Below are 15,126 nucleotides of genomic sequence, written 5' to 3'. Positions count from 1 at the left end.
TTGAGTCTGAGAACTTGACCTCACGGGGTTGGGGAGTTGCCAGCTTCCCAATCTAGCTACTGTCTTGATGGTGTTATACAGTGTTTTATGTTAATTAAATGTCTGCTGGAGTTCTGTGCCAAGAGGCCTTACAAAACCAGTGTATGGGGAAAAGAGGACAGGCGTGCTCACTACAGTGGCCATTCCCAAGTGTCTCTTAACAAACTGGGAAAGTCATCAAGACCTTCTTCTGGGCCCTTGAGCAGATAACTGGAAACAAAAATCCTGCCTGTGCAAACAATCATTGCAGAGGGTTAAGCATTGTGCCTAAGCCTCATGGGATTAGTAGAGGTAATTACTAATTAGTAGTAAACATGGGACTAGTCTCTCACTTTTCATGCCACTCCCTTCTCATGGCACTCCACCTCCTTTCAGTAGAAATAGACCCTATTGGTAACTGAAAATAAGAGCATATGGTGGAGAGAAGACTGGAGTCACAAAGGAGTAAAGCCATCAGATGTGTTAATAAGGAAGCCATGATTTAGTTTACTTCCTTTTAAACCCAGGTGGTGCTAGTAGTAAAGAAACTGCCTGCCAATGCAGGAGATATAAAAGATGCGGGTTCGACCCCTGGGTCGGGAAGATCCCCTGGAGAAGGAAATGGCAACCCACTTCAGTATTCTTGCCTGAGAGAATTCCATGGACAGAGGAGCCTGGCAGGCTATAGTCCACAGGGTCGCAAAGACTCGGACATGACTGAAGTGACTTAGCACCCTACATAAGTCAGAGCCCACTTGCTAAGAGTTCTTACTGGGGGCCAGGCTTCACCCTGAGTATGGTACCAATGTGTGGCCCCAACAAGCCAATGCTTTTATTTAGATTCAAGCATTATGAGCACACAGGAATGAGATGTTGGTACCCTTGGAAGGTTACCAGAACTGGAACTTAGGCAGCTGTGCACTTAACCTCTCCTGTCCTGCCTCCAAAGCTTCTCTCTCCTCCATGCCTGTAGTAGGAAGGAGAAGGGGAGCAGAAGAGCTGCCTTCACAGAGTAAGCAAGCCACAGTCTCTCAACTGTCCTAATTTTCTGGCTTCTCTTCCCCCTCCCCACCTCCTGTGAGTCTTCAGGCTCAATGTCTGCTCAGGGCAAGAGAGAGGGTTGTCATAGGCAGCTTCTTCAAGCATCTTTTCAGAGCTCCGCCTTAGCAGCCCAAAGTGGTGGCCTTGTCCAAACTGTCAAAGCCATCTGCCTGCCGTCCGTGTGGCAGAAAGACCATCTGTCAGCCTCTGACCCGTGCCTTCCCTCTTATAGACCACTCGGGCCGGCTCCAGGCTTGCTGAGAACCCCCTGAGGTCCCTGCCTCCACAGTCCATCTCCCCAAAACTGACAGACAACTCCAATGCTGTTAGTAGAGGGGGTGTAGAGGGCAAGCTAAGCTGAGAAACCACACTCTGAGAAAGTGCACATGCATGCATGCACACACAGACACACACACAGACACACAGAGCAACGCTATTTTCTCATTTTTTTTCTAACAAAGTAAACCTTTACCTTAGGTATCAATCTAATACAAATACTCACCAGATGCTATAGGGAATATATACCAAGAATGAGTATTATTCTAATTCCACCTCATCAAGTTAAGGCATATTAAGAAAAAAAATTTTAGTATTATAGCATTATCCAAAATTATGTTCACATTTTCTTACCTTTAACCATGTGGCCCAGTAGTTCTCAATCACAGCTGCACAAGGGAATCACGTGGGATGCTTTAAAAATAATACCAGTGCTTGGGGGCCATCCCAGACCAATTAAACTTGAATTATGAAATAGGGACTGAATGTAGTATTTTTTATGGCTTCCCAAGTGATTCAGACCTGCAACCAGGAGTAAGAATCATGGAGTAGCCATGGTGTAATTGAAAAAGGGAATAACTGGGTGAGCGTGGAGAGGGCAGAGGGAATAGCTAATTTATTTTGGGCAGTCAGGGAGGGTTTCACTGAGCATTTGGTCTTTGAGCAGAGTTATAGAAAACAAGAAGCAACAAAACATTCCATGCAAAGCAAACAGGAAGTGCAAAGTGCCTAGAGTGATGATAAGCAGCGTATTTCTGAGGAACAGCAAGAAAGCAGGGCAATTGAGTTTAAGGAGAGAGAAGGGATGAAGGACAGAAGATGAGGAGCAAAGGGGGCAGTGATCAGAGCCCCTAGAATAGAGGGGTATCTAATGCCTGATGATCTGTATGGGGCTGATGCAATAATAATAGAAATAACGCACACAACAAACGTAATGCACTTGAATCATCTCGAAACCATCTCTCCTGGTCTGTGGAAAAGTTGTCTTCCATGAGATCGGTCTCTGGTGCCAAAAACTTTGGGGACTGCTGCCCTAGAACCTTGCAGCTTATTTGGGTTTTCCTCTAATTCTACTGGGAAAAATAGCATCTGATTTTACTTTTAGAAAGACCATCTTGGCTGTGACGTGGAGAATGGAGCTGGAGGTGGTGGCAGAGTGGAAGCAGAGATGGGTTGGAGATCACTGTGGTATACTGGAAGGCAGGCAAGGATGGGTTTGGATGAGCATGCTGCCTTGGAATGAATGGACCTTAGGGTGGCCATTTGTGAACAGGGTTAAGAAGTATGAGACCAAAAGTCCAATACACTATGGGGCATGGAGGAAAAAAAGCCCAGATCCCCAGTGGCATGATGGAGCAGCTGAACCAACACCAGCAGATGTCTACCCTGTATTACTTACTTGAGAATAACAAACCTCTATTTGTGAAAGCAACAGCAGTCAGATTTTCTGTTACTAGTAGCCAATGATTTGTCAACTAATATAACCACTATTTTATATTAGACCTGGGTAATAGAGGGATCTAGGAATAAAAAATCGCATCCTTACTTTGCCCAAAATTTTGAGCTATTTTTTTAGGTTAAGAAATTCACATTTCAAGTTAAAGAAGGAAAACATACTCCAGTGTTTGACCAAAGCCTGCACTAGCTGCTCTGCTTGGGATAGATCCTGGAATCAAGGGAGGGCATCAGGCTGAACTGGATAAAGTCTGATTCACAAATCTGGCAATCAAGGGCTTACAAAAACAAGCTGGTAGACATAAACTCATAGGAGAGAATTAAATCTCAAAGAGCTAGTGGAGGGCTCGAAATCATCTGGTCCAAGTACAGTGTCAGTTCAGTCGCTCAGTCATGTCTGACTCTTTGCAACCCCATGAATTGCAGCACACCAGGCCTCCCTGTCCATCACCAACTCCCGGAGTTCACCCAAACTCATGTCCATTGAGTTGGTGATGCCATCCAGCCATCTCACCCTCTGTCGTCCCCTTCTCCTCCTGCCCCCAATCCCTCCCAGCATCAGAGTCTTTTCCAATGAGTCAACTCTTCACATGAGGTGGCCAGAGTACTGGAGTTTCAGCTTTAGCATCAGTCCTTCCAAAGAACACCCAGGACTGATATCCTTTAGAATGGACTGGTTGGATCTCCTTGCAGTCCATGGAACTCTCAAGAGTCTTCTCCAACACCACAGTTCAAAAGCATCAATTCTTCGGCGCTCAGCCTTCTTCACAGTCCAACTCTCTCATCCATACATGACCACAGGAAAAACCATAGCCTTGACTAGACGGACCTTTGTTGGCAAAGTAATGTCTCTGCTTTTGAATATGCTATCTAGGTTGGTCATAACTTTCCTTCCAAGGAGTAAACGTCTTTTAATTTCATGGCTGCAATCACCATCTGCAGTGATTTTGGAGCACCAAAAATTGATGCTTTTGAACCGTGGTATTGGAGAAGACTCTTGAGAGTGCCCTGGACTGCAAGGAGATCAAACTGGTCTTCTCCAACACCACAGTTCAAAAGCATCAATTCTTTGGTACTCAGCTTTCTTCACAGTCCAACTTTCGCACAGTGTAGGAGTCTATTCAAGGGGAGGCTCTTTTGATCGGGAGAGGGCACTGAAAACTAAGACTGGACCATGGGCAAAGGGCAGAGGAAAGGGTATTGGAGTTAGGGCTAGGAAAGCTATTTCACCTGCAGTGGCTCAGGCTCCCAAGCAGTCTGTTCCTGTAACTGTGGTCAGCAGTCTCCCACTGCCAGCTTGAGGCTGAGGCAGGCAGAGGAAGGGAAGGCTCTATATCTTGACTGAGTGGGGAGAAGGGTGTCTCACATTCTGAGCTGTGCCTCTACACGTCCTTTTAGAAACATTATTTTATCAGTGATTACACAATACTATCCTTCATTCCTAGTGCCTTTGGTTTTAACAGATCATCAGGGATTGGGCTATCCTAGGACCTGACTCCATTTCTGTAGCATTATTTGAGGACCACTGTGGGTCAAGCTCCAAAAACTGGTTTATTTGAAGGAACACTACTATAATGCATCATTTTTTGTGAGTTGAGGCTTGCCTGTACTATCTTGGATCTCATAACACATGACATAAATATGCAACGTGTTTTGGGTTTCTAGGTGCTGCTGACATTTTTGAGGTTTAATTTTTTGGACAGTTCATTGTAACTCTCAGATTGACAAAAATATTTTTTAAATTGAAGGAAATGTTCTTTTAGGTTAAAAATTCTCATTTGAGAATGAAAATCTCTTTCTCCCTGAACAGAATGTTTTTAAAAAAAGGGTTTTGCTTAAAATAAACTTTTTAAAAGTTAGAGCATTATATACATTTGAAAAAGCCTTTTTTTTTTCACTTTTAACTCATTAGTTTTATCAAGTAGAGGAAATGTTTATAAGTTTTTTTCAATTGACACAGTAAGGGAAAACATTTTGATGTTTTACAATATTTTATAAAAAATACTAAGATACTTTTTCCCTAAAATATAAGTTTCACACTTTGATGTAGTATCTAAAACCATTGTTATGAATAGCATGATGAGTAATATTCCACTATAACTTTTGTGTATATTGCAAAAATACATATTTTTATGAAAGTCAGCGAATTTTGATAAATTACAACACAATGACCATGTTGCTAGGAAGACAAATCCATGTGAGAAGAGCAGCTCATGCATCTCAATTCCAGAAAAACAAACAACCCAATCAAAAAGTGGGCCAAAGAACTAAACAGACATTTCTCCAAAGAAGACATACAGATGACTAATAAGCAGAGGAAAAGATGCTCAATATCACTCATTGTTAGAGAAATGTAAATCAAAACAACTATGAGGTATCATCTCACACTGGTTAGAATGGCTGTCATCGAAAAGTCGATAAACAATAAATGCTGGAGAGGGTGTGGAGAAAAGGGAACCTTCTTACACTGTTGATGGGAATGCAAACTGGTACAGCCACTATAGAGAACAGTGTGGAGATTCCTTTAAAAACAGGGAATAGAACTGCCATATGACCCAGCAATCCCACTGTGGGGCATATACCCAAAGGAAACCAGAATTGAAACAGATACATATACTCCGATGTTCATTGCAGCACTATTTACAATGGCTAGGACATGGAAGCAACCTAGATGTCCATTATCAGATGAATAGATAAGGAAGTTGTGGTACATATACACAATGGAGTATTACTCAGCTATAAAAAGGGATGCATCTGAGTCAGTTCTAAAGAGGTAGATGAACCTGGAGCCGATTATATAAAGTGAAGTAAGTCAGAAAGAGAAAGACAAAGACTGTATATTGATGCATATATGTGGAATCTAGAAAGATAGTACTGAGGATCCTACATTCAGAGTAGCAAAGGAGACACAGATGGTAAAGAACAGACTTTTGGACTCAGTGGGAGAAGGCAAGGGTGGGATGATTTGAGAGAATAGCTTTGAAACATGTACATTACCATGTGTAAAACAGATGGCCAGTGCAAATTCGATGCATGAAACAGGGCACCCAAAGCCGGTGCTCTGGGACAACCCAGAAGGACAGGGTAGGGAGGCAGGTGGGAGGAGGGGTTCAGGATTGGGGTGACACATGTATACCTGTGGCTGATCCATGTTGATGTATGGCAAAACAATCAGAATATTGTAAAGCAATTATCCTCCAGTTAAAATTAATTCATTAATTAAAAAATAAAACATTAAATAAAACACATTCCATTATTCTAGAGACAAGATCATGGCATTTATAGTTAATGACTATTGTCTTTAAAATAAACATATAACACCTTAAAAAAAAAAAGAGGCAATGTTCATAAGGTTTGAAAATCAAATGTTGTTATTAAAGAGAATCATATCAGTTCAGGGAGAACAAAACATGGTTGATGCTCCATTTTCATGGGTTCCATGTCTGCAGATATAACCAGCTGAATTTCCATCCACAATTGATTGAATCCACAGATATAGAACCTGTGGATAGTGAGGGCAGACAATAACAGAAGAATCCACCTTATCTGTAATACCAGAAACGCCATACCACAAAAGTGGCATATTTGCAAAGTCTGCATGATACTAGGTCTCAACCAATTTCAGCAAGTTAATATTATGAGGAACATATTTCCACCAAAGTACAATAAAATCATAAATCAACAGCAAAATAATGGCTGTTTCACTTTAAAAACCCTAAAAATAATCCACACATTATTAAATTATTCATGGATGAAAGAGGAAATCATAAAGAAACTATAAAACATCTAGAACTGAATGGCAATGAAAATTCCCCAAAGAGGAAATATGCTTATCTTTAATGCTTATATTAGAAATGAAGAAAGATAAAAAATTAATGACTTAAGTATTCAACATAAAAAGTAAAAAAAAGTACTGAAATTCAGGGAAAATAAAGAAGAATTAATAAAGAGCATAAATTAATAGAAAAGAAAACAATGGGAGAGACAAAATTTTAGTCAAATTTTGGTTTATTCATTAAGCAAATATTTCATGACTGTTACAGGTACTAGAGATACCTAGTGATCCAAATGGATGAAAATCTCTGCTCTTACTGAAGAATAAGTGAAGTCACTCAGTCGTGTCCGACTCTTTGCGACCCCATAGGCTGTAGCCTACCAGGCTTCTCTGTCCATGGGATTTTCCAGGCAATAGTACTGGAGTGGGTTGCCATTTCCTTCTCCAGGGAATCTTCCCAACCCAGGGCTTGAACCCGGGTTTCCCACATTGTAGACAGACGCTTTACTGTCTGAGCCACCTAGAAAATAAATAAGATGAACAAATAAAAGGTATGGTGTTACCTTTACCTTTTAAGGTTAAAAATTAAGCATCAAACAGACACAAGAAGAAGTAGTGAATTAACCTAAAATTATAAAAGAAGTTGAATCGGTATTCAAAACTTTAACTTCAAATCACCCTCCAGAAAATGCCAACCCACTCCAGTATTCTTACTTGAGAAATCCCATGGACAGAGGAATCTGGTGGGCTATAGTCCATGGGATCTCAAAGAGTCGAGCACAACTGAAGCAGCTGAGCACAGCACACACACACACACACACACACACACGCACACGCACACGCACACGCACACGCACACACACATACACACCAGGAGTGGATGATTTTAGAGATGAAACCTACTAAACTTTCAAGAAACAGACTGTAGTGGGTTGAATGGTGATCTCCTCAAAAGTTATGGCCACATCAAATTACTGGCACTTGTGAATATTAACTTCATTTGAGCAAACGACCTTTGCAGATGTAAGTAAGTTAAGGCTTCTGAGATGCAGAGATTGTCCTAGAGTATCCAGGAGGACCCTAAATCCAATAGTGTGTCCTAAATGAGCTACACAGAGCAGAGAGGCACAGACAGAACAGGAGGAGGACGGTGACCCTGGAGGCAGACTAGAGTGATGTGCCAAAAGCCATCAGAAGCTGGAGGAGACAGGGATTATTCCCTAAGACCTCTGTAGGGAGCATGGCCCTGCTGACATCTTGATGTTGGATTTCCAGTTTCTAGAACTATAAAAAAATTCATTTTTGTTGTTTTAACCCACCGAGTCTGTGATAATTTGTTAAGGCAGCCTCAAGAAACTAATACACAGATAATCCCAATATTATAAAAACTGTTCTATTGTAAATTTGATGAACCAAGTACAATCTCAATACCAAATAAGCTAAACTCAGTTATGGCAACAGATATATAAATTTCAAACAGAATGTGAGCATCCTGACAAATAATATACTCTACCTAGGAAGGGATTATCTTTGAAATGCAAGGGTAGTTTAGCAGAAGAAAAACTACTAATCTTCATTAATAACTTAAAGAAGAAAAGATACAGAATTATCTTAACAGATACAGAAAATACATTTTATAAAATTCAGTATATTTACATGATTGAAATAAAATTCTAAGAAAACCTGGAACAAAGGAAAAATACTATCATGTTTTAAAAAGTCATTAAAAACCCAGGGCGAATCCATTTGGTGATAAGATATTTTAAGATCAAGAATCCAACAAGGAGGGATCATGGCCTCCAGTCAGTGACTAATAGGATTAAAAAAAAGGTATTTTCCGTTGCTTCCAGGCAGGATGACTGGTATACTCCCAAGGGACCAGTGTTCTCCAGAGTTCTGGGCTGGGGGTGGGGGTCAAGCTGTGGCTAGGTGTCATGTCAACCCACAGGTTTGCTAGCTGTTCCCCCTGCCCTCTCTTGTTCCTCTCACTCCCTTTCAAGTTTCAACTGAGAGCAATTCCCCTCAGTAAATTCCTTTGACAAGAGGCCACATCTCTGGTTTTGCTTCTAGGAAACCCAACCTAAGACAATGAACAAATCTCAGTGTCAAGTTCCCAGACCAGATTATTCCTAAGAGAAAATATTCCCTGTCAGCGCTATGTAATAGCACAACACAGCCATGGCTAGTCAGATTCCATCACGAAAACACTGTAGGCCAGCTGAATATCTGGACTGAGATGAGGGCTGTTGATCTAAGAAACTTGACAATTTCCAATATTCTCAAATCAGTATGATTTTCTCTCTGCTTTGCCAGTTTACACAAAGAAAATATGTCACAGAATCCAACCACTAAATTCTCTCCCAGTTATTAAACATTGTGATTCAAAAATGCTAGATTATATGCTATCTTTGAACTCCAGAACTTGAAGAGGCCCAAGAGACCATTCCATCCATCCCTCTTGTTTTCTGACAAAGGAGAAGAAAGCCAGAAAAGAGAACAACATCCCAACCTGGAATTTCCTGTGTTCTCTGAGCTAATCCTCTAGATCCAGTAAACAAAAGGAAATGGAGGTTCCCTTGTGATAACAGCTCATCTTCACAGGGACAGGAGGCAGCAGCCAGCCTGCCTCTGCATCTGACACTGGGGACTTCCCTGTAGCTCAGATGGTAAAGAACGTGCTTGCAATGCAGGAGACCCAAGTTCAATCCCTGCATCAGGAAGATCCTGGAGAAGGAAATAGCAACCCATCCAGTACTCTTGCCTGGAGAATTTCATGTACAGAGGAGCCTGGCAGGCTACAGTCCATGGTGTTGCAGAGTCAGACATGACTGAAGTGACTTAGGATGCAGCATGCATTGCATCTGATACACCGTGGCAGAACCCAGCTCAGAAGCCACTTCTCTAATCCCATACAGACCCCATTCCTGAGGCAAGATGACAGTCATAAGCGGTATGACAAACTGCCAATGTCCCACCTTGAATGACAAAGGTTTCTCTCACAAAACGTAGTTATTTCTCCATTGTAAAATGGAGAATTGAGTCAAATAGTTATGGGAAATCAACCCTGAATATTCACTGGAGGGGCTGATGCTGAAGCTCCAATACTTTGGCCACCTGATGTGAAGAGCCAACTCATTGGAAAAGACCCTGATGCTGGGAAAGATTGAAGGCAGGAAAAGGGGGCAACAGAGGATGAGATGGTTGGATGGCATCAGCGACTCAATGGACATGAGCTTGAGCAAGCTCCAGGAGATTGTGAAGGACAGGAAAGACTGGCAAGCTGCAGTCCATGGGATCGCAGAGTCAGACATGATTTAGTGACTGAACAGCAATCAAACAAAAATGATGGCATTAATAACTATCACATACTGAATGCTATGTCCCAGGCACTTGGTGCCCCAAATTCCTGTCATGAGGATTTTATTATTACCAATTTTACAATGAGTTTATTGGAAACCAAAGCCTCTCAACCACTGAACTTCAAACCTTCTCAACAGGGCTGCTGGTTTTCTAACGTGAATTCACAGAGAATTCACCCAATTTCTTTTTCAAAATGCAAAATCCTGAGCTCCACCGTTAGGCATTTAGAGTCTTTCGCTATAAGATGGATCCATTAATCTTCAGTGAAAAAAATAAATTGGTGATTTGAATTAAGATGGTCTTATAGTCACACTTTGAGGATCACTGAATCTCAACCCTCTCAGTTATCTAAATGTCTGGACTGCTCCTCCATCCTCAAAGTAGGAAAAGAAGCAGTAAAGAAATCTACCATAAAACCATAGGAAGACTTGCTGGTATCTCTCATCTTCTTTGCACAGCACTATTGTTTAGGAACTCCTTTATCCATCAGGGACTTCCTAGGTGGCACTAGGGGTGAAAATCTGGCCTGCCAATGCAGGCATAAGAGATGTGGTTTGATCCCTGCGTCAGGAATATTCCCTGGAGGAGGGGCATGTAAACCCATCCCCAATATTCTTGCCTGGAGAATCCCATGGACAGAGGAGCCTGATGGGCTACAGTCCATGGGGTGGCAGAGAGTCAGACATGACTGAGTGACTGAGCACACACACACATATCCATCAGACAAAAATTTAAGAATAATTTTGCAACCAAATGTTGAATTCCTCAATCAGGTTTAATAATGATTTTAGCCATACATTTTTTACAATAACTTCGGTATACTTTTCATAGTTACTTCGGTATGCTAAGTTGCTTCAGTCATGTCCAACTCTTTGCAACACCATGGACTATAGCCCACCAGGCTCCTCTGTCCATAGGATCCTCCAGGCAAGAATACTAGGGGTAGGTTTACAAGGTTCTCCAGGGGACCTTGCGGACCCAGGGATCAAACCCATGTTTTATGTCTCCTGCATTGGCAGGCGGGTTATTTACCACTAGCACCACCCGGGAAGCCTAATAAGGATTTTAGCCACATGTCTAGTACAGTTACATCAGTACACCACCAAAAGTCAAAAGTAGTTGTAATTACATACACAAAAACTACAATGCTTTAAAAGTTGGTCAGGATATCAAGCATTAATTCAACTTTGTTATTTTACAAATAAGAAATTAATTACTCAGCACACATATTTTGGCAATAATTGAAACAAGAACCTGCTTCTCTTAAGTCCTAACTGTGCTTTAATTACATTTGACTCTTTCTCCATAAAATATTTTTAGTATGTGGTATTCTGAAAGTCTTCCTAATCCATAATATTTTAGTCAAATTAAAGCACTTTTTAAAAGCCTAAAATGTGTTTAATTTTTCCTTCATTTTGAAAGCAAGGTCCCTAGGAAAAAGTACTTGGCTTGCCTATACATTCAATCAGGAAAACGGAACACATGTAAGAACATGAGCTGCAATTTCCTCATTGACATGCAGACAACTTTCAGAGGGAAGGTTTCTGGAGTACAAATTCTACCTATATTCATTTATCACTTTGTAGTTTATATTGGAGCTGCAAGATGACCTGTACATTCCAAGGGATGGAAGGCAAGCCAATGAAGCACACTCCTGCAGCAAAATGAATCTCGGGGTCACCAGATGACACCTTGAGGAGGCAGAGAAGTCTTGGGTTTTCAGCAATCCCACAAAGCAAGATGGCCCCACAACTGAACCTGAAGCAAGGGAAGACTGAAGTCCAAAAGCCAGCAATTAGTCATAACAAAGATATAGGACAAGTGTTCAAATGAGCTTCACTGGTAAGTCATGCTTTATAAACAATGACCACACAAAGTTCAATGTTTTAGTTTTTAAAAGCCACTTCAGGGATCCTCTGAGCTGATCTATGTCGATTAGACCAAGTCAAAATGCTAATGGTGAGCAAAAATGTTCTGTCTAGAAGAGTTGACTCTTGTCTGCTGCAGCAGAAATGAAGGTGAGAGAGCAGAGGAGGGGTGAGGAGTAAATCACAGGATTTAAACTCATGGTGACAAGGCCAGGTGCCTAGGGACAGACAGATTACTAAGAAATTTATGATATGGTAATTTCAATTCTGAGTCATGGCAGTGATTTTTTTTCAAGTTTCAAGGTACTCTGGACATCTTGTAGTCAAGATACAACCGTTTGGAACATTTAACATCCATGAAAAGAATGTAAAACAAGAGCATAAATGGAAAAAGAAAGTTAGAATGTTTTCATCCTGTATGTTTTTTCCTTATATCATATCTTTAGAGTCCAAATCTCTAAAGATTTTCCAGAAAATAACAGCGTTCAACATCAGGGATTTCTCAGGAGAAAGATTTGCTCATCTTAGGTGTGGCCAGTTTCAGGAATTTTATAAACTTAGGGCTTGACAATGAGAATAAGAGCTGAGACCTAAAACCAAACAATTCCTATTCTAGATACAAACTTTTGGGGCTTATCTTCTGGTTTCAATCTTCCAAAAAAGGATAATGAGATACGGAAGTAAAAAACCCCATCCTTCCTATATTGATCGTCAAGACACATACGGGAGACTTCAGAGTGAAAGTCAGCTTCATCCTCTCACTCTCCACTCTACTTTCAGTTCCTGTTCATTTCATTTTGGAACTATTTCAAACATCTGGCCCTTTTTCTCTTTCCCACTATCTTTCTTTCTCAGGACCCAGATCATTGTTCTGATGCCTATCTCTGCCTGCATGATGATATGACAATTAACTTTCAAGAGAATATGTCTGATAACACCATACTTATAGACATCAAGATCGGGTTCACATCTATGTTTGTCAGTTGCTCAGTCATGTACGACTCTTTGCAATCCCATGGGCTGTAGCCCACTGGGCTCCTCACTCCATGGGATTCTCCAGGCAAGATACTGGAGTGGGTAGCCATTCCCTTCTGCAGCGGATCTTCCTGACCAGGGATCAAACCACCTGGGCCTCCTGCACTGCAGGCAGATCTTTACCATCTGAGCCACTAGAATCTAAAATATGATGTTAAACTACACTTTATATTTTAGCTAATCAGTTAGAACTATGACCTGTGGGCCAAATATAGCCCACTAATTCTTTTTGTATATAAAGTTTTATTGGAACACAACCATGTCCATTTGTTTACATGTTGTCTATGGCTACTCTCGCACTCCAAGTACAGAGTAGAATAAGTCTCTCCTGAGCCATAACTATTTACTACCTTTACATAAAAAAAAAAATTACCAGCTCAATCCACTTTTTCAATCCCCTTTTATGTCTATACACAACATATTTCCCATATTAGAAAATTAGACTGATTTTCTTACTATTCCCCAAACATATCATTGTCATTTAAGATTACTTACTTCTGAACACATTGTTCATGCTGCTAAAATTGCTAAACTTCCTTTTTTTCATCAAGACTCAACGCAGATATTAGAATCTCAATGAAGCCTTCCATAACTCCCACAAGCATAATGGCTCCTAGGTCCTCCATTCTGTCTTAATACTTCATATGTGTTTCTGTTATAGCATTATTACCATAATATAGCATTTAACTCACCCAGCAGAGTCCCTTATTAGCCTGTGGGGGCAGTTGTCTGCATTTTTATACTCCAAATATCTTGCAGAGTACCTGACTTATCTAAGTATTCAATAAGTGCTTGATGAATGAATGATTAGTAGACAATGGATATAAATTTGTAACACTGACCATAGGGTATTAAGTTACATTCACTCATTTAATTATCTCAGTCATCTCACAGACAAGCATGCTTTGTTCACAGGGAAAGTTTAAGAGATACCGTCCAAAATGATTAGCAATTTATCCTTACCACAAAATAGTAAAGACTCAGAAAGCCAAGGTGAGTAGTTTATACCTTAAGAACAAGATATTCCTATCAATGAGCTATCAAGAAAAAAATGTGGTGTTTAGAAAACAGAATCTTTTTATTTAATCACTTCTCTTTTTTGGTTGTCAAGGAAGAAAGAACAAATGGCAGAGTTGAATTTTAATTAAGGCTGTACACTGTGATCACTTTCCTTTTCCTTAACAATCCACTATACCAAGTAGGGATTTATCCATTTTTTAAAAAACATACATAAAACTCTCCTCAGTCCTTGTGTAAATCTCTGTAGTGACAAATTGACATATTTAATATTGGTTCAATCTTAGCCCAAAAGGTACATATGAGCACCCACGCTTCAGAGGTAGAGTTACTAAAGAGATTTTAGAAAAGGTAGAAGTAAATTTGTGACACTATCCAACCCAATTTTCTCTCATGTTAAAATATGTCTTAATAATTCCCAAAACAGAACCAAGCACATTTCTGAAATATCAAAGTAATTATTTTTCATTTAATAGGCTGAAACAAACACTAGAATAAATATTCAACTCACACTACTCAGACTGATTAATTTTTTGGTATCTACTGTATATGCAAATAATTTTTTTTTATCTTGTCCTATAGTTTCTTTGAAAGCTAAGATACATAGAAAAATAATTGGAAGTAAAAGTGGCTCAGCAGTAAAGAATCTGCCTGCTACACTGGTTTCGAGAGATCTGGTTTCAACCCCTGAGTCAGGAAGATCCCCAGGAGAAGGAAATGGCAACCCACTCAAGTATTCTTGCCTGGGATATCCCATGGACAGAACAGCCTGACAATCTACAGCCCATGGGTTCCAAAGAGTCAGACACGACTTAGCGACTAAACAACAACAATAGAAAAATACCTGGAAGTAATAATATATTAGAAGGTTCCACAAATCCCTCTGGAAAAGGTTCTTGTGCTGAAGTTTAAACATACACATTCGTGGCTACTACTTGGTCCCTAGAGTGGTGGCTGCCATTTGGTCCCTAGAGTAGATCACAGCCCCATTGCTCTGTGTAGTGTCAGAGTAGCCCTCCAACCACTCTTGTTGCACTGGCTAGAGTCAGGGGCTAATAAATCAGACATCATTCCATTCATGGCTTTGACTCATGCTAGGTCATGTCCTTTAACCCAGGTCCTATGATAGCAAGAATTATAGGCTATCATGATTGAAAACCATGTTCCTATTCCAGGGTTGTTGGGAATGAACTGATTTAGAATTCGAACATCTGATGGTGAGCCAAGTTTTAAAATCATTTTTGAGCTTTCATATTGTCATATGAAAAATGGGAAATAGTA

The sequence above is a fragment of the Bos javanicus genome, chromosome 10 (genome assembly GCF_032452875.1).
Source record: "Bos javanicus breed banteng chromosome 10, ARS-OSU_banteng_1.0, whole genome shotgun sequence".
NCBI lineage: Eukaryota > Metazoa > Chordata > Mammalia > Artiodactyla > Bovidae > Bos > Bos javanicus.
This window is presented reverse-complemented; position numbering follows the sequence as displayed.